Raw genomic sequence first — 20,444 nt, 5'->3', positions numbered from 1 at the left:
TACAATACGCATTGCTGTGTCTATGAATCGTAGCTAATTCTGATATTGGGAAAGACAGTATTATAAACAATACTAAAGAGGTCAAAGTCACAGGGTTTCATTTTACTGCCTGCAGTGGACTTCAGGTGTCTTCCCTAGATGGGGGTACTCCACCTTTTCCTTATACTGAGCCATGGCCTTTCAGTAACCCTGGAGTCATGGATTCAGCTAGACTGAGGTATCCACTGAGCCTGAGCCACTATCGTGGCTCCACCTCCTCTTGCTGTGGTGACAGAAGCATGCTGTCACTCTTGGCTTTCTACATTGGTGCTGGGGACACATGCATCAGGTACTTCACTGACAGCAATCTCTGCAGTGCTGAGGCATTTTACTAAATAATTTGCATCTGTCACTTTATTCTTTAAACAATTATAAGATAGGCAATATGCAAACATTTTAAGTTTAGGAACACTGGGTTTTGGGGGTTTTTTTTCTAGGTTTTAATGGATCTAAGGTCCATATTCCTCTCTACTAAACAGCAGACTAGTGTCTTCACAGTCAATGGGAGGGGTTTAAGCGCTCATGGTGAACTTGACAAATCCTGGAGCCACTTAGGAAATGGGCAGCTGGGCAAGCATGTGAAATTATCTTGAATACATTTATCAATCATTCCCTGGAAAGAGGATCCTTAGTGGGGCAGTGAGTAGAGGGTCGACATGCATGTGTTCCTGGCTCTCTGTCCCTTATTGGGGGCGGACATTACAAAAACAACTCCCCGCAGCCCCTGCCTCTGTAGTGACCCATGATGGCTCATAGCCTGAATTACAAGCTAGAAGAAAACCTTTCTCCCTCAAGTTGTCCAGGTCACAGCAGCAGGCAGAGAAATGGAGACAAGACACACGGTTTCCAAAGGGAAAGATTCAGTTGTCCTGGTCAGATGATTTTATCACAACAGCAGACAGAGAAACAAAGACAAGACACACGGTTCCCAAAGGGAAAGATTCAGTTCTCAAGGCCAAGCACCAGATACCAGCCAGTTGCAAAATATGCTTCCAAACGAGTTTAATAATGTGCACAATAATTATAACGACCAATTAATAAGGATAACTCTCTTCTAGAAATTTTCTGTGATTTGACTAAATACAGTAATTATTTCTTTTTCTAAAGTACAAGGTAGGTTTCTGCTGCTTCTTTTAAAATCGTGAGTTAAAAACTAAAATGAAAAAGAAGTATAAGGAAATTCTCTCCTACAAATACAGACCAACACCGAAGTCTTGGTACAGTGACAAATTGTTGTGTGGATTTTCCCACAACATAGTAAACATCCGACAACCCAGAGATGACATTTTGACAGAAACCTCTACAAACGCATCTTTGTCCCAAGAAAGCTCGGCACTGAGTGACTCCTGTCAAAGGACAGATTGCGGCAACTTAGCGTAATGAACTGAACAGCTTGATTTTGATTTTAAAATCAGGCAGCACTTCCTGCCACTAGCAGCCTGAGCTCAACAGGTTAGTCTGAAACACAGAGCAAGAAAAAGCAGAGCACCCTATCCTACCCTACCCCGAGAAAGAGAGAGAAAGAGAGAGAGACAGACAGACAGAGAGAGAGACAGAGAGAGAGAGAATGTCCATTTCAAGTATTTTCCTTGTAAACTTGGAGAGACCAGGACTGAAAATAACTGATTGGTTAACATTTGGCATCCTTTGTGGGAAGATTAAGGTGAGAGGTAAAGTCATTTTCTCATCAACTGAAACTGGCCTGCTTGGGAAATGCATCGGATTATCTCTGTAATCTTGGCTTCTCATGGCACACACGTAGGAGCTCATTTTCACACATGGTGACCCTTACATTTAAATCATGGGTAACTCAATTTTAAGACCCAACAACATTCAAATCACGGGTAACTCAATTTTGCCTTCTTAACTTGGTCTAGATGGGACCAAGAAACTTAGACCAGGAAACAATGTCTCGTGTATAATTTCTAACACTATTCAGGGTTCCGAACATTTATTTGAGATAAACTTCTTATGTAATACAAATGACGAAGCAATTAAAAATAACTCCACAGATTACCTCAGTTTCTTTAACAATAAAATTGCTAAAGAATAAACATCACTGAAGTTGTCTGTTTTATCTATTGAAAGGACGGCAGTAAGACTCAATCTTATACACAGAAAAGATAGCAAGTGTTAACAAGTAAGTGCTATTAACTATACCACAAGTGTTCACTTCATTAGACTTCTATATGTTTAATATTTTGTTTCAGTACTACAAGATATTCTAAATAGAAAAATAAGAATATGCTTATATTTGATATATAAAACTTTGGGGGTAGGAAAGGGAGAAATTATGTAATTATGCTGTAATCCCACAAATTAAAAAAAAGCAATTCTGTAATCAATAAATAACTTCACAAAACCTATATGATGGTCAAGAATATGGATCATATATTTTGCACTTTTAACATCTTTTGTTTACTGCTCTTACGATGTAAAATCCTTAAAATTCCATGTGCTGATCAAGTCACATTGAGTTGACAGACCATGTTTGTAAAGATTACAAAGCTCAAATTTTATATAGACTTGCTTTGCAACTATATAAAATATTTTTCTTAACTCAAGGTATTATGTCTATTAAACAGCCATAACATTCTAAATATCTATTTGTATTAATTCTACACCAAAATTAAATTTGTCTAGGACTTAAATTAAGAGTTAACATTTGCTGTAGTTGGAAAATGAGCAAATTCAGCTGGCTTGACTCCCCACACAGCAAGGATATCGACCAGGGCCTGGCATGTGCAGGCACCATTGTGCCAATGAGCCACCCAAGCTTTCTCTTTCCCATTATCCTTTTATAACTAACAAAAATATATGATATGCAAAGCATAAAGAACTCGCATACTTGTATCTGTACAACCAATTCTGTGGGATGGGAGATAAAGGCAGCAGTGTTGGCTCCGCCTCCCTCTGAGAAAGACAAATGCAGAAGAGCCCTGCTCATGCTCATTGAACCCTAGGGAGACCAGGGCAGGAGGTGACTAACCTTTGCCAAGGTTACATGTTCTCAGGAGTAATTCCAGAGCAATGATCAAGAAAAGGTTTGTGCCTACAGACCTCCGAGTTTTTAACATGCTCCAGTCTGTTAGGTACAAGAGAGAGAAAAAATAGTCCCTGAAAATCTTGATGAAGAGCATGTGTGGCCTTGGAAGAGGCTGTTCGCCCCATGCTTGAATCATGACAATAAGTTCTTGGCAACAGATCTGTTTATATTCTTATTCCCAAGTTTCAGGCAGCCATTGCATATTTCCCCTGTGAGGTTTTCATGTTGTGCACATTACGGCTGAATGTTAAAGCCAGGATGACTGAGCAAAACCCAAGCATTTCATCTGATCAAAAAATCTAAGGAGTTATAAAGAATAGAGAGCCCAGGTATATATTTTAGAAGGAAATTAGTTGAACAACAAACAAACAAAAAATACTCCCAAAGTGATCTTAGTATCTATTTGTTTTTCTCACTGGGAATTTTTCTATTTTCTTTCCTGGAAAAAGTACTATTGCCTTAATAGTCACTAAAGAGAACTGACTGTAATTTTATATTCTGAATTCTAGAATACAGTAGAAGTCACAATAAGCAGACAGCAGAGGGAAACAATCCTAGTTCATTTCCTGAGCTAATTATTCCCCAGAGCAACAACATCAAAGGCATCTTGTTGGCAACTTTGATATCAAGGACAAGAAGAGAGCTATCAGTCAAATTTGCATCATGGAATAATCCCTTTAAGGCTTCAACATATCAAAGGAAAATAAAACAGGGTGGGCAAAGATTTCAAACAAAAAAAATAAGTATTTTTTAGAGCATTTTTCCTTCATGGCAGTTAATAGAGCAGAAGCATGGAAAAGGTGATTTAGGCAAGAAGACATTTAGGTCCCTTCCTTCTTTGGTTATTGTCTGGTCAATAGAGCACTGTAGGAATTCAGCTAACAGATGAGCATACTTCATCTCAGAACCTGTGGTTTCACATAACTCCATGGCATCACCCTCTCACAGACCAGACCAAATGCTGTCACATGTACCAACCCTCTGCCAATGACCCAGTACAAAGTCCACACTGGCAAGAATGGCTCTTTTTCAGTATGAGATCAAGTTTCCGACTATCCAGACTCATCCATCTTCTCATCATCATGGGTTCTTTGTAACTTCAACAACTGCAGTACTCATCAATTTTTAGCTTTAAATCTGTCTAATTAGGGACCACACACAACTGCCTACCTACCCAACCCCCACAGAAATTCCAGAAACTCTTTAAATAAAATATAGTATGATTAAAGTGTGTATTCCATCCACTGCAACAGGCTACAACACGAGGGTGCACATTTCAACGTTCTCTGCAATGTCTCAAAGCTACTTTAACGAATAAATTACTTAGCTCCTAAGCCATTCTAAAATGTTTCGGTGAAAACCTGTCACTGCTGCTTTAAAGGAAAGCATAAGCCCTTCACCTGGTGGCATCAGGAAATAACAACAACGAAACAGAGGGCCAGTGATATGAATTGATGAATAAAAGCCCTTTCCTTAAAAATCTGGTGACCTAAGTTTGATTCTTAGAACCCAGAACCCACATAGACATGGAAGGAGAGAAACATGTCCAGAAAGTTATCTGACTTCCATGTTAGTACTATGTCACATGCATAACTATACTCAAGTGCACACATCACACACCCACACCCATGCACGTACACACACACACACACACAATAATGTTGATAACTAAAAATTAAACCTTCTCAATAGAAGAAAAGTGTATCCATATGACAGATGATGAATCTGTCCCTGAACCCTAGTCAGAGAAGCTTCTTCTTGAAGTAGGTGGCAGTTGACATGGACAACCACAAATGGACAGAGTGTAGACAGCAGCTACATCACACAGTTCCCCTCCAGGCTCAGGGGCAAAACAGAGAGGCTGTGGGAGCCAGAGATAATGAGTAACTTAAAGGAAGCAGCATTGTTGTGATCAAACAGGCCTAATGTGAACCCAGAAAGACTGAGAGCAGGTACAGGGCCTGCACAGATTCAAGCCAGATGAAAATCACAGCACAGAGGAGGGGAAGTCAACACAGGGACCATCTCTAATCAAGATGCTGTTTGTAGCTGACAGTTGCTCGCATTGGAGAAAGCAGTTCTCTTCAATGAAGTGAAGTCTATCCACCCACACTTAGGAATGATCAGCCAGCAGAAAGGGAACTCCATGACAGTGGTTTTTATTTTATTTTATTTCTAATTTTTAAGAAAGAAAGAATTTGCGTTTAGAAATAAGGAGAGAGGGCAAGAACTAGGAGGATATAGAAGAAGAAAAGGTATAAAAGCAAATACATTGTATGAAATCCTCAGACACAGACATGTTAAAAAGAGAAAGCTACTAAAAGGATGAAAGGTAACACACAGTAATACAGGAGACACAGCAGCTTTGATCATGCCTGAAGCTATAGTAGACGCACAAATTAATGATAATAATAACAACAAAAGTAAACTTTTAAAAATGAAGAATATTATTATAAATTCATGCACAGAGACAGTTAATGGGAATTGAACCACACACCTGAGACTTGATAAGGCTCCAGTGCTTCTCTTCCTGTCTACTATTTCTTTGCATATCCTAGATATCCTTGCTGACTCTATAGCGGCACAGGATAGTGGCCTCCTTAGCCTCTGATGGGCCATATCAGCCCCAGAGTCCTCACCGGGTCCCTCTGTCTTGGGGTCTCTCACCTGTTTCCCTACACAGCCTAACAGAATAAATTTCTTGCAGTCCTTCACTGCACTATAGGCCTGAGGTCCGAAGTTTTTTTTTATTTTGTTATAGGTACTGGTTTTACTTTCAGTGTAAACTTACAGCCTGTTCCTTACCTTGAACAGACTACATAGCATAGGCTTACCACCTACCTAGTGGTTTTACATAGTTACTTAGGCAAACACATCTGCTAAAATAACACGACAGTCCATTCTACATTTAGGTAACGAATTTTTCAAGAAAGGAAAAAAATAAAAAATATTCATCCCACCCAAAAGTTAAGCAAGTTTGGCGAGGTCACCCCAGGCTTTTTTCCAGGAATCTTATTACAGTAGAGATGAGTTTTGAGGTGAACACTCTGTGAGGCTGTTTCTAGGGTAGATTCCTCCTCTGAGAAGGGAAAGTTAAGCTGGGAGATAAATTCAAATTAAAATCTCTTCTTGATTATGTATTCAAGCCACATTCTCTAGTGCAACATCAGGTTTAAGAATTGAGTAGATGCCGCTAAAAAGTTAGCTGAATCTGCTTTTTTTTCCCCCTTGTGTTTAATTAATTAGTTTAACCAACATTTAGTGGGCGCTAGCATACAGAAGTCATTATGGTAGGCCTAGGAGGGATGTCAAAGTAAGCAAGGCCGGTAATCTTTTCTCTTACATGCACTCTCTTCATGATGAAAATAGATGCATACAGTGCTACCCAGCCAGAATTATTAAAGCCATAATAGAGACAGGGTCTTATTAGAGTCACCAATGTCCTGTAGAGCCTTGTAGGATTTAACTCAGCACCACATGCAAATGCACGTGAGACAGCAAACTCATAAAACTATCTACTACAGGCACCTTTGGTATAACTAGGCTGTTAAGCAATACTAGGTGTTGATTCTCTTGATGATATAGAGGAACCATTTTCTTACATATGAAAGCATCACTCTCTCTGACTAGACTTTGTAGGCATACATTATCGAATATAATGGCTTAGCCTTGACAGGAGCTCTCAATTCATTATTCTGAACCATGTTAGAGAAAGAGAAGAATTAATACTATGTTTAATTTTTTTCTAGGTATAAATACTGCCCATGCAATATGGAAAGTGTTGCTATGACTACAAGCTGCCCTCCACAATCTGACAGCAAGGTCTCGTTGCTACAGACAACACCTACAGAACAAACTGAACATGGAGATGTCAAGCTGGAGACTAGGTAGAGCCTTCACACCTGCTTTCTAGCATCTTTGGTACAGGAAGGCTACCGATACAGAAATGCAAACATGAAGCCAGCTATAATCTCTTTGAGCTGCAATGGTGCCCTGCATACAAGATATGCTAGCGCAATGGTGACCCAAAGCTTGTGGAAGGAATCAAGCAATATCAGATGTGACTTAAGGCCCACTCCACGAGATGGAATACCTACCTACCTGATACTGCTTGGCTGACCAAGAACCTGAGACTAGATAGGCCAGGAATCCAGGGCAAAAACAACTATGATGTTTAAAAAAAAAAGCAATAAAATGACTCCTAATAATTTTTGCTGTACTGAGATCAGTGGCTTCAATACAAAAAAAAAAAAAAAAAAAAAAAAAAAAAAAAAAAAAAAANAAAAAAACAGAAAAAAGATAGACATTGCCTATATGGTAGATGATAGCTAACACAGAAATGCACAGCTGAACAATGTACAGAGAGTGAGTGACTCTGTAGCACTCAGTCCTAAATGGGACATCTTCATCAAGGCCCTCCTCTCAGGGCACAAGGAACTATGTAGAAGAAAGGGCAGGGAGATTGTAAGAGCCAGAGCTGATGGATGACTCCAAGGAAACAGCCCTTCCAAACCCAACAGGACTGGTGCACATGTGAACACACAGAGAGTGTTGCAGCCAATACAAGGCACGCACAAGCTCAAGAGAGACAGACTCACAGCACTGGAAAGGGGAAGAGGATGTGGGTTCCGTCATCTAACCAGGAAGCTATGGGCAATTGATGCTTGCTGGCAGAGAAAAACGCCAGTTTGCCCAGTGGAGTCTCACCAAGTATATGAAGTATATACTTCAGGGGGGCTCCATGGCCAAAAGTTGCTGGGCAAAAGCAAGCAAACAAAAAACTCAATAGTATTTCTGTAGACTTTTTGTCTCATTTTTTCTTTTGCTTGCGCATTTTCTTTCTGTTGTTCTATGGGGGTTGTGCTTGTTTATTTTGATCTTTGTCTCTCTCTCTTTTGTGTGTGTGTTCTGTGTTTTTTGTTTCTGTTGTTGTTGCTTTGGAGAGAAAAAGAACACAAAGAACATAAAGTTAGGCAGGTAGGTGAGTGGGAAGAATCCAGAAGGAAGGTAGGAATTGGGGGAAGAAACTCCACTAATATTAACTAAAAATCCAAAGCAACATTTCAGCAAATCATTGAAAGTAGAACAATGTTCCAGAAGCACTGTGGAATATAATTTTCTCCTTTTCCCCCAACTATAAACTTTTTTTCTCCTTTTCCCCCAACTATAAACTTATTCTAAAAATGTAAGATGAAATTTCCTGATTTTCATCCAGAATTTCAGATTCTTAGTTCTTTAACTTACATTATTTTGTCATGTAAAAGTAGGCCAATAAAAGCCTTTATATTTGCATTAAGAGATGTCTTTGATTTTAATTTTTTAAAGAAAATAAATTGACCTGAATTTCATATGTTTAAGTGCTGACATATTAAAATATTAAGACTGGTTTAGAATTTATATTATGTCTATCAAATACATTTTAAAAAACTAGATAACTAAATAAAAATAAAACACTTTTTTCTTTTTGGTTTGGTTTGACCTTACAAGTAGTTTTTACCTTGCAAGGGTTGGCATCTAAAATTCCATCTAAAACACAGAGAGTTTAACAAGACTTTCATATATCTAAAAAACAATTAGTTTCATAATTCCATAAGTATAAAACAAATAATCAAAGCACAACCTATGCTTTAAAAAAGCATAAGAATTTAGTAATTCTTATTACTTTAATTACTTTAATACACAAAGTAAGAGAATTTCCCTGTTCTACAGTTACTCCAAATTCAACACAAATAAAAAGGAAATGAAAAACATTGAGAAAAAAGGTTCAAGTATGAATGTATGGGTCTGGAGAGCTAAATTAATGTATAATATCTTATCACACAAATATTTTCCCATTTATTTATTTATTTACTTTAGAAAGAGCCTAACTCTGTAGTTGAACTTATATATACCAAGTTGGTCTCCAACTGGTAGCAATACTCCTGCCTCAGCCTCCCAAGCACTGGAATTATAGACACACATCATGTTCAACATTATTTTTCATTCCATAATTTTGAAGCCAATGATGAGGTGGTTTAAATGGTCATACATTTTAGAGAGTTAATATTTCCATTATGCTATTTTAATACCCTGTCATTTTGTAATGCATCTGTATCTAGCCTTTCTCATGACTTGACTTAAAATTTTCAGTTATGAACAAAATGAGTTAGCTAGGACATATGATCTTTTGTAACTAATGAAGAAAACAAATTTTAATAAATTCACAAGTGACATACACTTGATAAAGTTGTTTATTTAGGTATGTCCAATTACATAGCTAGTAAAATACAAAGTGTGATGCAATTATACACCATTCATGTGTACACATGGTTTATTATCTGCAACATGATAAAAAAAAAAGAATTTAGCTATCAAATGCAATTGTGCTGATGTCCTTAACAAGTCAAAACTAGCTCAAAGTAAAGGATTGTCTCAGAAGCCAGAGTGACTGCAGCAGAAATATTTAATGCTATTGAGATTCACATTCAGATTTTCAGGAGAAATGAAAGATAATGAATTCTCTTAGAAGAAAGTTTCTCACTTTAATTCAGAAGCATTTTCTAGTCATGAACATGCTTTTGAATACTTGGTGGTCATTAAGCCTTAGCAAAAGTTTCCTTGAGTAAAATATTGATTAATATCTGGTTCATAATTCCGTGCATTATTATAGTAGTTAGTATTAATAAGGAAGACAAAACAACAGCGAAGCTAACCACTACCTTCTCTTAAATCTCTTCTTTCTTTCCACAGAAGCCCCCAAAACATGTTTGTTTTGGAAGCAACTGGTGAACAGAAGGAGAATTTAAAGTCAGTGACTAATGACATGGGAAAACACATAAGAGTCACATCAGCTGACCAGCAGCTGACTCGCTCGAGGTGGAAGAATGCAAGGGCACTATTCAAGGGCAAACAATAACATTCCTTCAGTAGTTAAATGATTAGTGCGTGACAGCAGGTCCTACTTGGCCCTAGAAACAAACCCACTGTGTTAAGATTATCCAGTCACCAAGGTGACCTCTGAAAGTCAGGAGACAGGTTACTACAAAAGCCTTTACATCCAACTACAGAGTCTTTTCTGTGGCTACAATGTGAAGCCAGGCTCATGCTCAACTCCAGAGTTCTATTGTATTCTTTACTAAATATTATCACCTAAGATCTGCAAACAAGTCTAAAACAACTGAAACATGAGACAACTGGGAGCCAAAGGGACAGCACCCACTGCCTTAAAATAAAAATAAAAAGAGAAAACTGTTTTTAGTCTAAACATTTCCTTTTTTTTAAAATCTTGATGCTTTAGCAGAAATATTGAATCTTCTTCACGTATCTTTGAACTAGGGATGCAAATGGTCTACCTTGCTATTCAACTCAAGGATGAAAGAAGTCTACAGGCACTGAAAATAAATACAATCTGTTTGCTGCTGTGCTAAATGTTAACCATTAAGAGCCTCAAAGCCAAAATGCATTGCAAACAGCCATTGACATCAGCCGGTCTAGTCAAAATTTCACCCTGTAGAGTTACAATAATACTACGCTGGAGGTGGAGATAGCAGTGAAACGTTGGGATGGAAGATGCAGGAGGAACGGCCAGACAGCAATAAAGAAAACAGCCTAATTGATATCCACCTTCCCTTCTCTGAAGGCAACTGTACACAAGATCCTTTACAAATACTACTTTTACAGATGATTAGGATGGATGGGTATGATGTAAAGCTATGGAAAAGGGACCCCAGAGACTTCCAGCTAGAGAGTGTGGGGCTGAGGATGAGCCCAAGCTGCTCCATTCTCAGGTCTCCTACTGAAGTCCTAGGAGCACATGTCTACCATGGGCAGACTTCCGTTCAGGCTTCAGTACAGCAGTCAGAGGAAAGCAGACATGTTCCTGAATCTGATCACTGATTTTGGTCAGAGGACTTTCAGTTGTCCTTGCCTGGTTATTCCACTGTTTCTATTTAGTTGCTGTCCTTGGAGAAATGTTTGGGGAAAAATATTTCATAGCCAAGGTTGCTGCAAAAATAATAGAAACTGAACTCACAGTGAAATTCAGTTTTAAGAAATTTTCAACTTTTCAAATTCTAGGATATAAAATTGCAGCAAACAGATTAGAACTACAGATGGATTTTTTTTTTATATTACTAGAAGGTAAAATTGGCTATTCCGGTCTTTCCAAACATACTGATAAAGTCAACATCCCCATTTCAGATACAGGGTAGACTAGGTACAATTAATTTTAGTCTTCAATGTTGCAGAGCTTTAAGGGCAGGGCTTATTATCAAGATCTCTTGAGCTTTATCATCCTGTCCACAGAGTCAAGCAGTTAAAAAATGTATTTCATAAATGCCAAATGTATTCATAACAAATGCATGAATGTACTACATGATATATAAAATATTCACACTAAACTTTATTGAATTTCTGCAAAATTTCAGTTAATACTGTCATGCATCGCCTGAAAAACAACTTCATTGTTATATATTGTTGACAAGTGCATCTATTTAGGAAGCTCAAATTGCTTAATTTATAATTAGAATTACCAAACTGCTAAGATGGTATTGGTTTAATATGTAACAAGAGAAATTAATTCATTGAGAATGATTCAAATAAGAAAAAATTGTGATATATGAACTCTAAATGTTATAGAATAATTTTTAAAAATGAAACATTAACATTTTTAAAATATGCATATATATCAACATTAGAATTTATTGGTCAAATATTAACCAAACCCACCAAACTAGATGCATAAATCCAATTAATTTTATCTATTTGCTATTCTGAACTCAGCGGCAAGGAACACCAGCCAAGCACCCCAAGAAGTGTGCTTGTGGACTTCCTTCAAAGAAAAGTATGTTAAATTTTCCAGAAACAAGAAAGTGCACTCAGTTAAAAGCCTACAAGTATGATGGCCCTAGTTCCCATGATATCTCTCTGGCTACTGCTCTATCAGTAAGCAGCTTCCCCTAAGGATTCATTTTATGTCTCTGCATAGTATTCACCCAGCAGTGCATTCTCCCATTTGGGCCACTCTTTCCGCTTAGTCACACAACTTTGGGAGCCTTTCTCAGCCTTTTCCACCCTGTAAGACACTGTATCACCACCAAATTCTTTTCATTTCTAAGACTGCTTTAGACTTTCTTTTCTCCACACATTTAGGTCTACAGCGGTATATGAAAAGGCTCAGTGCGATCCTTCTGTGGCCATTGGAGTTTTATCTTTTCACCTTCCTGAAAATAAATCCATTTTAATCGAGGTTCATTTCAAAGCCACATCACCCTGAATACCAAGACTCATCTATCTTCTTTGAGACCATTTCTTCAAGATCCATTTTTCATCATCCCAAAATACTATCATAATTAATGATGGTAATCAATACTCAGAGACTGCAATCAATAACTTCATCATAAAATTCATGACCTCTACTCGACCTTTATTTCTAAAGTAATCTGCTTCAAACTTGGACTTCATGGCCGTTGTGACTACCTCTGTCTTTGGCATTGATATTGTATTTCCAAATTACAGATTCCTGTCTTTTATACAATCTTTGCTATCATTCTAGAATCTCCTTGGTATTGGGCAGACCCTTGACACATCTTCCAAACGAAGAGTCAGCTCCCAGCCTCTTGACGTGTCTTCTCCATACATTCGAAGCTTCAATAAAAAGTTAAACATAATTCTAATTTTGTTACCAATTGAACATGTGGCCCTTTTGCTCCACCTAAATAGGAATAGTGGGTACCTGATAACTGCCAGCAACCCCAGGCCTCACAATACCCAAGGTCTAAGTGCTGTCCTGGTAGATTCATGGGTTCACAGTTCTAATCTCTAAGTTAGGAACCTTTTGTTCTGGACTGTAAAAGTCATAGATTAATGGTGGCTGATACTCCTGTTGGAGGCTTACAGTCTGGCATTGAACAGACAACAGTCCCAGCACGTGGCAGCCATTGTAATTCTAGGTTTCTAACAGCAGGGAGGAGCTGCAGCATGCAGCCCCAACCAAGAGCACACAGCAACTGCTCCTGTTATAGCTCTCAAAGAGACCTAGGATGCTCAGAGACCCCCAGCCCACTCAATTCTACACTGCAAGTGGTAAGGTCCCAGTGGACACTGCTCCCACTCTTGGAGTCAAGACCTGTGAGAGCTGTGGTCTCTAAAGTCTTGACAGCTTTCTGGAGCTCCCTCCCCAACCAGAGCTTGCAGCTTCTCACAGCTGGGCATGCCCGCTGAGTTTCTAAGGTCTCCATTCTGTGTGGTTTCTGCCCTGGTCACTCCCTTGAGGTCTTCAGCTGCCTTCTCATCACTACTACCACTGATGCTGACTGTCTTCACCTTGGCTCCCATACTAAAGCCACTTACATTGCCTTGTCTTTGTTACCAGCCCACCACATTGTGGTAATCATAAAAACCAAAGTAGGAAATAAAAGACCACCCAAGACAACATTCCTTTGCTTTCTCTAAATGTTCTAATAACACTGAAATAATCTCATCCTCCAGCTCTCTTCATGTTAGTTCACATCTGAGTCTTCCCTGCCTTAATGTGTGGGATCCTACTAAAGAATTGTCTGTGTTTTCAGTTAAGCAAGCTCCTGCTTATTCCTCAAGACCGCTTTAAAAGTTCCTCTCTTACAAGTGCAGCACATCAGAAAGACTTTTCAGAAGAGAATCATCAGGAGACTTACTCAGAGGCTAGATCTTTAGGGAGGGCAGTAGGAAGGGAGGCCTCACACTGAGGGTGTGTACACTCCAGCTACGAATGTGGCCAAACTTGAAATCTTGAACAGACTTAAAACATTATGAAATTTTACTTAATTTTTACCTTTTTCAAGTGACCTGCAAAGTTCTCAACCATGAACAACCATGAACCACAGGATAATGGTTCTAGGGTAAGGGTCTGAGCATGCTCTCCAGACTCTACTGATGACCAGAGCTGCAACCCTTGCTTTACTTTTCTTTAAATCTCCTAAAGTTCCCTGATGGCTCAGAAACAGTCTCATGCTTCTGAAATTTTCCAGAACTACAAAGGTATCTCCAACTGTTAGGAAATGGCCATGTTCTGCTGTCTGTGCAGAGATTTTAAAGAGGGAAGGAGAAAGGGAGAAGTCGGGCTATACCTCACGCTCACTGAGGCGAAAGTAAACATTGCACAAACAGGTCCGTGATTTTTCTACAGTACAAAAATTCCTTAAAGGGTAGTTATTTTTGAAATTATAACATATGTCTCAAGTATTTTCTAAAACAGAAATTGAAGATTTCAACTTTTGATCTCCTAAAAAGATAAGTTCTATGTGTCAACACCTGGTGTTTGGGAGGGGGAGGGGTGGGTTTTTGTTTGTTTGTTTTGCTTGCTTTAGCACCCACCCAGTGTTATGTCTTCAATAAAATAAATTCTCCTATCTTAATAGAATTTTTATTTTAGATGAAATGCCATCAATATCTGAAGGTCAATATTCACACTTAGGCGATTCATACTCTACCCACAATTCTAGCCCAATGCCTCTTCCATGTTCAGAGCGGAATTAGAAGGCATGGCCCTCAGGACAGAAAAGGAACCGTCACAGTGGACATTTATGCTCCTTTGGGAGTTGATGCAGGTGATCTCAATAATCCCATAGTCCCCCTCTCAAACTGGAAGGTGGCTGTGGCATTTATTCAGATTTCAAAACCTGTTTAGATAGCACACTTTTCTTGAACAATACCAAATTTCACCAAAATTCTCCCTGCACAGTGAAAAGGCTGCTGGAACGCCAACGTCTTCGTATTTCTGGGCTCGATTACGCTTGTGTGGTAACACTTCTCTAAACCTATTTTAAGCTTCCTCTCAGGTTACAGTAAGCTGTATTGTAAATCTAATTACACTTACCCACAGGGAAGGAGGCACCTGAGAATGCTTCTCTGTAATCTACTTAAGGAAAGACACTACTGTTTTTTTTTAAAGCACTTATCAAAATTGTTATTACATGGTTATTTATACCTCTAATGGCATATTTTCCACCACAAAAAAAAAACACAAGGGCACATGGATATGTTATATACATAATACCTCTCATCGTGCCCAGAATGTCAATAAATGATGAACAAAGGGAACAAGAAACACAGAGAGAACTAAGTCCACACAAATTTAAGTAATTTTAAATTCATGAAGAAAACTAGCATGTTGTCACAGAGACTCTGCGTCACAGTACAGTCAAGCACAGACTTTCCAATTCAAGTGTAATAGATCTAATGCCAGCTTTGATATTTAAAGTTCTGTGAGAAAACAAACAAACAAAAACCAGCAGACTCAACTTTCTATCCCTCGTTTCGTCATCTGTGGAATGTGAACTATTACACTGCAATAAGCAAAGGCAACAAATACAAAGCATGGTCCAAACACGGAGCAGGAGCTACGTGAAGGAGGTAATATCACTTACTAATGTTTATGTCAGTTTATATAAATTATATTAATATAAACTACCCTTTTAAAACTTGGCAATAGGGACTGGAGAGATGGCTCAGTGGTTAAGAGCACTGGCTGCTCTTCCAGAGGTCCTGAGTTCAATTCCCAGCAACCACATGGTGGTTCACAACCATCTGTAATAAGATCTGGCACCTGCTTCTGGCATGCGGGCATACATGGAGGCAGAATGTTGTATACATAAGGAATAAATAAATAAATCTTTTAAAAAAAACTTGGCAATATAAGTCTGTTCTGAACAAATATGGAGAGTGATAACTCATCAAAAATGCAGAGTATTTAGACAAATCTCCCAACTTCTTCATGCCTAGTTTAATAGGGACCACCCATCCCTCTCAACAAATTTCTTCCAATCATATTCTAGGACACTTTCCTGCACATTATGCCTGCACTATTCGTAAGCCTTCTGGAGTCTGTCCCTCTGGCCCACACAGCAGTCCGAATGCAATGGGACATCAACTCTCTGGCTCACACTTCATGATCTTCCTCAGATCAGCAACTTTGCACATTTTGAAGGAGTCTCTCTTAAACTGGACTTTCTCCTGGGCTACACCTGCCTGGTAGTCCTCTGAATGAAGAATCAAACTTGATTCTAATCTTTAATATTGATTTAAATATTTAACCAATGGATATTTGCTGAGATTCAACTCTATACCAGCCAGGTACAGTTTTGTGGGGTCAGAGTCACGAACATGAATGCTGTAAGGTCCTGAAGGATCAAAGGTCTTACTGTTTTAGGGGTAGAAAGACAGAAGCACATGATTACAGAAAATGCAGTAATTGAACTGAACGTAACAATGATGGATCTTCCGTGAAGACTGTGGAGGGTTACCTACAGCCTGGGATGAATGAAGGACATGGAAAGATCCCGGGAAAAGGAAGGGTTTGAACAATTCTTAAAGAGGGCAATTCAAATCAAAACTACTTTTAAATTCCATCTTACACTATTGTTGGTGGAATGCAAAATTGTACAGTCAGAGTGGAAATCAGTTTGCCAGTTCCTCAGAAAATAGGGGACCTATGTACTTCAAGATCCAATGACACCACTCTTCAGCATACACCAGAAAGATGCTTCATCCTATCTACCACAAGGACACTTTCTCAACCATCTTTTCATTGCCGCTCTGTTCATAACAGCCAGATGTCCTTCAAGAGAAGAATGGATAAAGATAATGTAATACATTTACACAATGGAATGTTACTCAGATGTTAGAAAATAGCATCATCAAATTGTAAGTGGAATGGATAGAAGTAGAAAAAAATTATCCTGAGTGAAGCAGCCCAGACTCAGAAAGAGAAATACGGGATATGTTTACCTACATGCGAATATCAGCCTTCAATAACCAAATTACAATCTGAAGACCCAAAGAGGTTAGGCATAGAGGAAGGGATGGGCGGGGAGGGACACATAGATCTCCCTGGAAGGGGGAAATAGAACATATTTTATTGGAGGACTGGGGGTGGGTGGGGACAGGAACAGGGGAGGTAAGAAATGGCATAAGCAGAGAGAGTCAGTTAGAATTGAGGAGCATTAGAGGGGCAGTGGCAGTCCTAAAATATATAAGAAGCAATCCCAATGCAGTCTCCAAATAATGAGCAACATGGAGTCCTGACTAGCCATTTCTTGTCATCAAATGAAGTGTCCAATACCAGGACTAGAAGTTATTGGTCAAAGGGGTCCCAAGGAAATCCCAAACAACCCAGGTCAGTGCCAAGACAATAGGTTGCTTCCAAAAACTGACAGTGGGGCCCCATTGCTAAAGGCAACACCCACACAATTCATTGAACTCTGAGAGTTAGAGCTGATACCTACCTAGAACCTTCACCCACATCTTCTAGTGACTTTGATACGGAGAGGTACTAGCATACCAAAAGAGAAAAGTAAACAATCTAGTGACAAGCCCTTTGTCAATCCGGCCTGCCTGTAAAATATGGTAGGGCAATAGTGGCACAAAACCTGTGGGAGCAACCAACCAATGCCATTTAAGGATCATTCCAGGAATTGGAACACATACCCGATACTGCTTGGGTGGCCAAGAACCAGACACTAGATAGCTCAGATATCTACGACAAAACCAAATACTACTGAAAGAACAAAAGAGTAAGAAGAAAAGCAAGGAGGAGAAGGAAGGATAGTTTTTGTTTCATCTTATATTTTATATTTGTTAAAAAATAAACGCCATTGAGACAAAAGAAAAATAAAATGGATATGGAAAAGGCTTAATTTAGATTGAGTATGTATATATACATTAATAAACATATGTCAAAGAGTATATATATTCTTTGACATATGTTTATTAATTAAATATAACTTATAAGGTATATTATATAGTAAACAACATATATCTTAATATATTTTCAGTGAATAATAATATATTAAAAAATATATGGGAATATATGTGCATGAGTACATACATATTTACTTTGTAAGTAGTAAATAGGCTTTTTTCCTCTTGACACTGTACAAGCTATATTAGCAGGTTTGGGGATGTGCGTCATTAATGCTGGGTACACGGATTCTGTCTGAGACTGCACAATGGGAGTGTCAAACCATCACTACACACCCAACTAGGAAATGCAAACTTCCCTATGAACGCCATCCAGAGAAAATCCACAAACACTTCCTGTCGCAAGCATGACCCACACTGAAAGGCACGACCAGCTATGCTTCATACGGTCTGGGCTGGAGAAAGGCATCAGAATACCCAACACGGCTGACACATTCTCTTCAAATCAGAAACATCTACACAAAGTGACTGTCTGGAATGCTACAAAGGCAATATTTTGCAATGCAAAACTACAACAAATTAATTTGTTTTTATGCTGGCAAAATTTAATGATATACCTCAAAATTTTTGGAAAGACTAAAAAAATTCACTCATGAATACAAGTTCAAAGTGTCCTAGAAGGCAGGAGCTGTGTATTGTTAAGCATACTATCTCTTTCAAAGAAAAAGGCTCTCAGCAAGGGTTATGGATGCATAAATAAAAGAAGACTAATTATGATTAATAACAACCTGAAAATGTTGGCACTGACTAAACCTACACCTGCTCTGCCAATACAATAGACAAATTAAAAAGACCGCAGCAGTCGAAATTTGTCAGAGAAGAGTGTAGGAATGAGGAAGAGAACCTTCCTTCGGCCAACATGAAAGACCTCTGGGATAGAGGTGGGGGAGACAGCCACCTACAGAGTTACTTTCCATGTGCTTCTCCACCAAGTTCATACCAGCACATACAAGTGCTAATACTCATCACGCCTCACATGTCTACAGAAGATAAAGCTTAAAACATCACACAGGGTGATTTCCAATGAGACGTATGAACTATTAGATTTTGAGGAAATTTTTTCTTGATATCAAAATACTCTAACTTCTGGGTAATGTCTTGGAAAAGAAATTTGGAACCTTAGACTCTTTTTGAGGGTGCTGAGATGAAAGTGTTATTAAAACATGGCGGCACCTGACTTTGATAGGGGCTGTCAACAACTTTTATTGTATCTGTCAATCAAGTGGAAAAAGGGAGAGGGGGAGTCATCAAAAACAATGCTAAACAATCACAAACACTTGTATGAAAAATGGTTTTAGTAGACAATAGCAGTATAGATCTTCTTGATATTTGGGGAGACAGAATCCCAGTGTATTTTTTTTTGAAAATCGCTCAGTTTTTTTTCAGAACTCCAGTCATTTCATTCTTGTAGCAAGCAAAAATAATCACATTGTTTAGAAAGGTGGAATTTGACATTTTTTTCTCCCAGTATGCAAACAGTACAAGATAATGAGAGATTACACTGTGAACAACAAAATGGGGACATTTGCAAAAATTTAAATAAAACGCATAAGTTGTAATCATGACATGTTCCTCCTCCAATTCAAACACTAAAAACAGAAAGGAAAAAAATACCAATTCTTTTGGGACAGCTCACAAAAGTGATAACTCCAATTTTTCCCTAGCAACACCTCTTGGGTGCCTTCAACTGTGAGAACAGAGCTACGAAATAGACACCTCAAAAGTCATGCCAACTAGAAAGTTTCCATATTCAGGCAGGGTATAAGTCCTCTGACTTCACACACACCTTGCACCATGTACCCCTTCAATTGGCCGCTTGATCTGTGTCCTTTCACAGCCTGGGAAAACATCAGCAGAAAGACTGCCGAGTCTGGGAATTCTCTAGGGAATTGTCAAATGCAAGAGGGGCTCCTGGAAAATTTTGATCTGCAAAGAATTTTGACAGAATTTGCACAAGACCATGAACATCATTTGCGGTTTGTGACGATGGTGCTTTCATGGACTGAGACCTTAAACTAGGAGACAGAATTAAACTGTAAAATGTCTACTTAATGTTGGCTGAGAATTGCAGAATCCATTGAAGTAGGAAAAATCTATACATCCAGTGTCAGAGGGTTGGAAACAGCCATTTTGTTTGGCTTTATTCTGTGATTATATACTCCCTATCACAAAGACTATGTTCCAGATGTAGATTGTTTTCTGCTTCTGTTTTAATACAGGAGATTTAAGCAGAGGGAGATCGCATCAAGAGTAAGTGCAACACACCTTTTTGCAGCAAACAAAACTTTGATGGTATGCACTGAAATTAGTTTCCCCAGAAAAGAGCAAAGACAGTAAGATGAATAATCTCCGTTGTCAACTGGGACTAGACCTGGAATCAACTAAGAGATGAGGCCCTGTGCACATTTGTGGGGGGTTTATCTTGATTTACATTAAGTGACATGAGAACACCACCCCGAAGGGAAGTGGCACTTCCAGTGTTGGCCCAGACAGACAGAAGACAAAGGGAAAACTTTGGCTATTTTGCCGGCTTGTCATTTTTCATCTTGCTGGAGAGTTCATCTACGCTGTTTTCAAGTGCATCTACCTTGCTACTTACTTCCTCTACCATTCTCCACAGGTATTAGTCTTTCCATGGGAACTG

The 20,444-nt window shown here is 38.7% G+C and overlaps 1 protein-coding gene across 1 annotated transcript in view; it reads right to left on the bottom strand.

Annotated features, from left to right (window-relative positions):
• Positions 1-20,444, bottom strand: part of Slc16a7 (solute carrier family 16 member 7) — a 163,260-nt gene that overhangs the window by 105,686 nt on the left and 37,130 nt on the right. The gene's annotated exons all lie outside the window — the stretch shown is intronic.

This window comes from Alexandromys fortis, unplaced genomic scaffold (genome assembly GCF_014885135.2).
Source record: "Alexandromys fortis isolate MF-2015 unplaced genomic scaffold, M_Fortis_MF-2015_v1.1 scaffold_125, whole genome shotgun sequence".
Classification (NCBI taxonomy): Eukaryota; Metazoa; Chordata; class Mammalia; order Rodentia; family Cricetidae; genus Alexandromys; species Alexandromys fortis.
The sequence above is the reverse complement of the archived record's forward strand: the minus strand, read 5'-3'. Positions and strand labels throughout refer to the sequence as shown.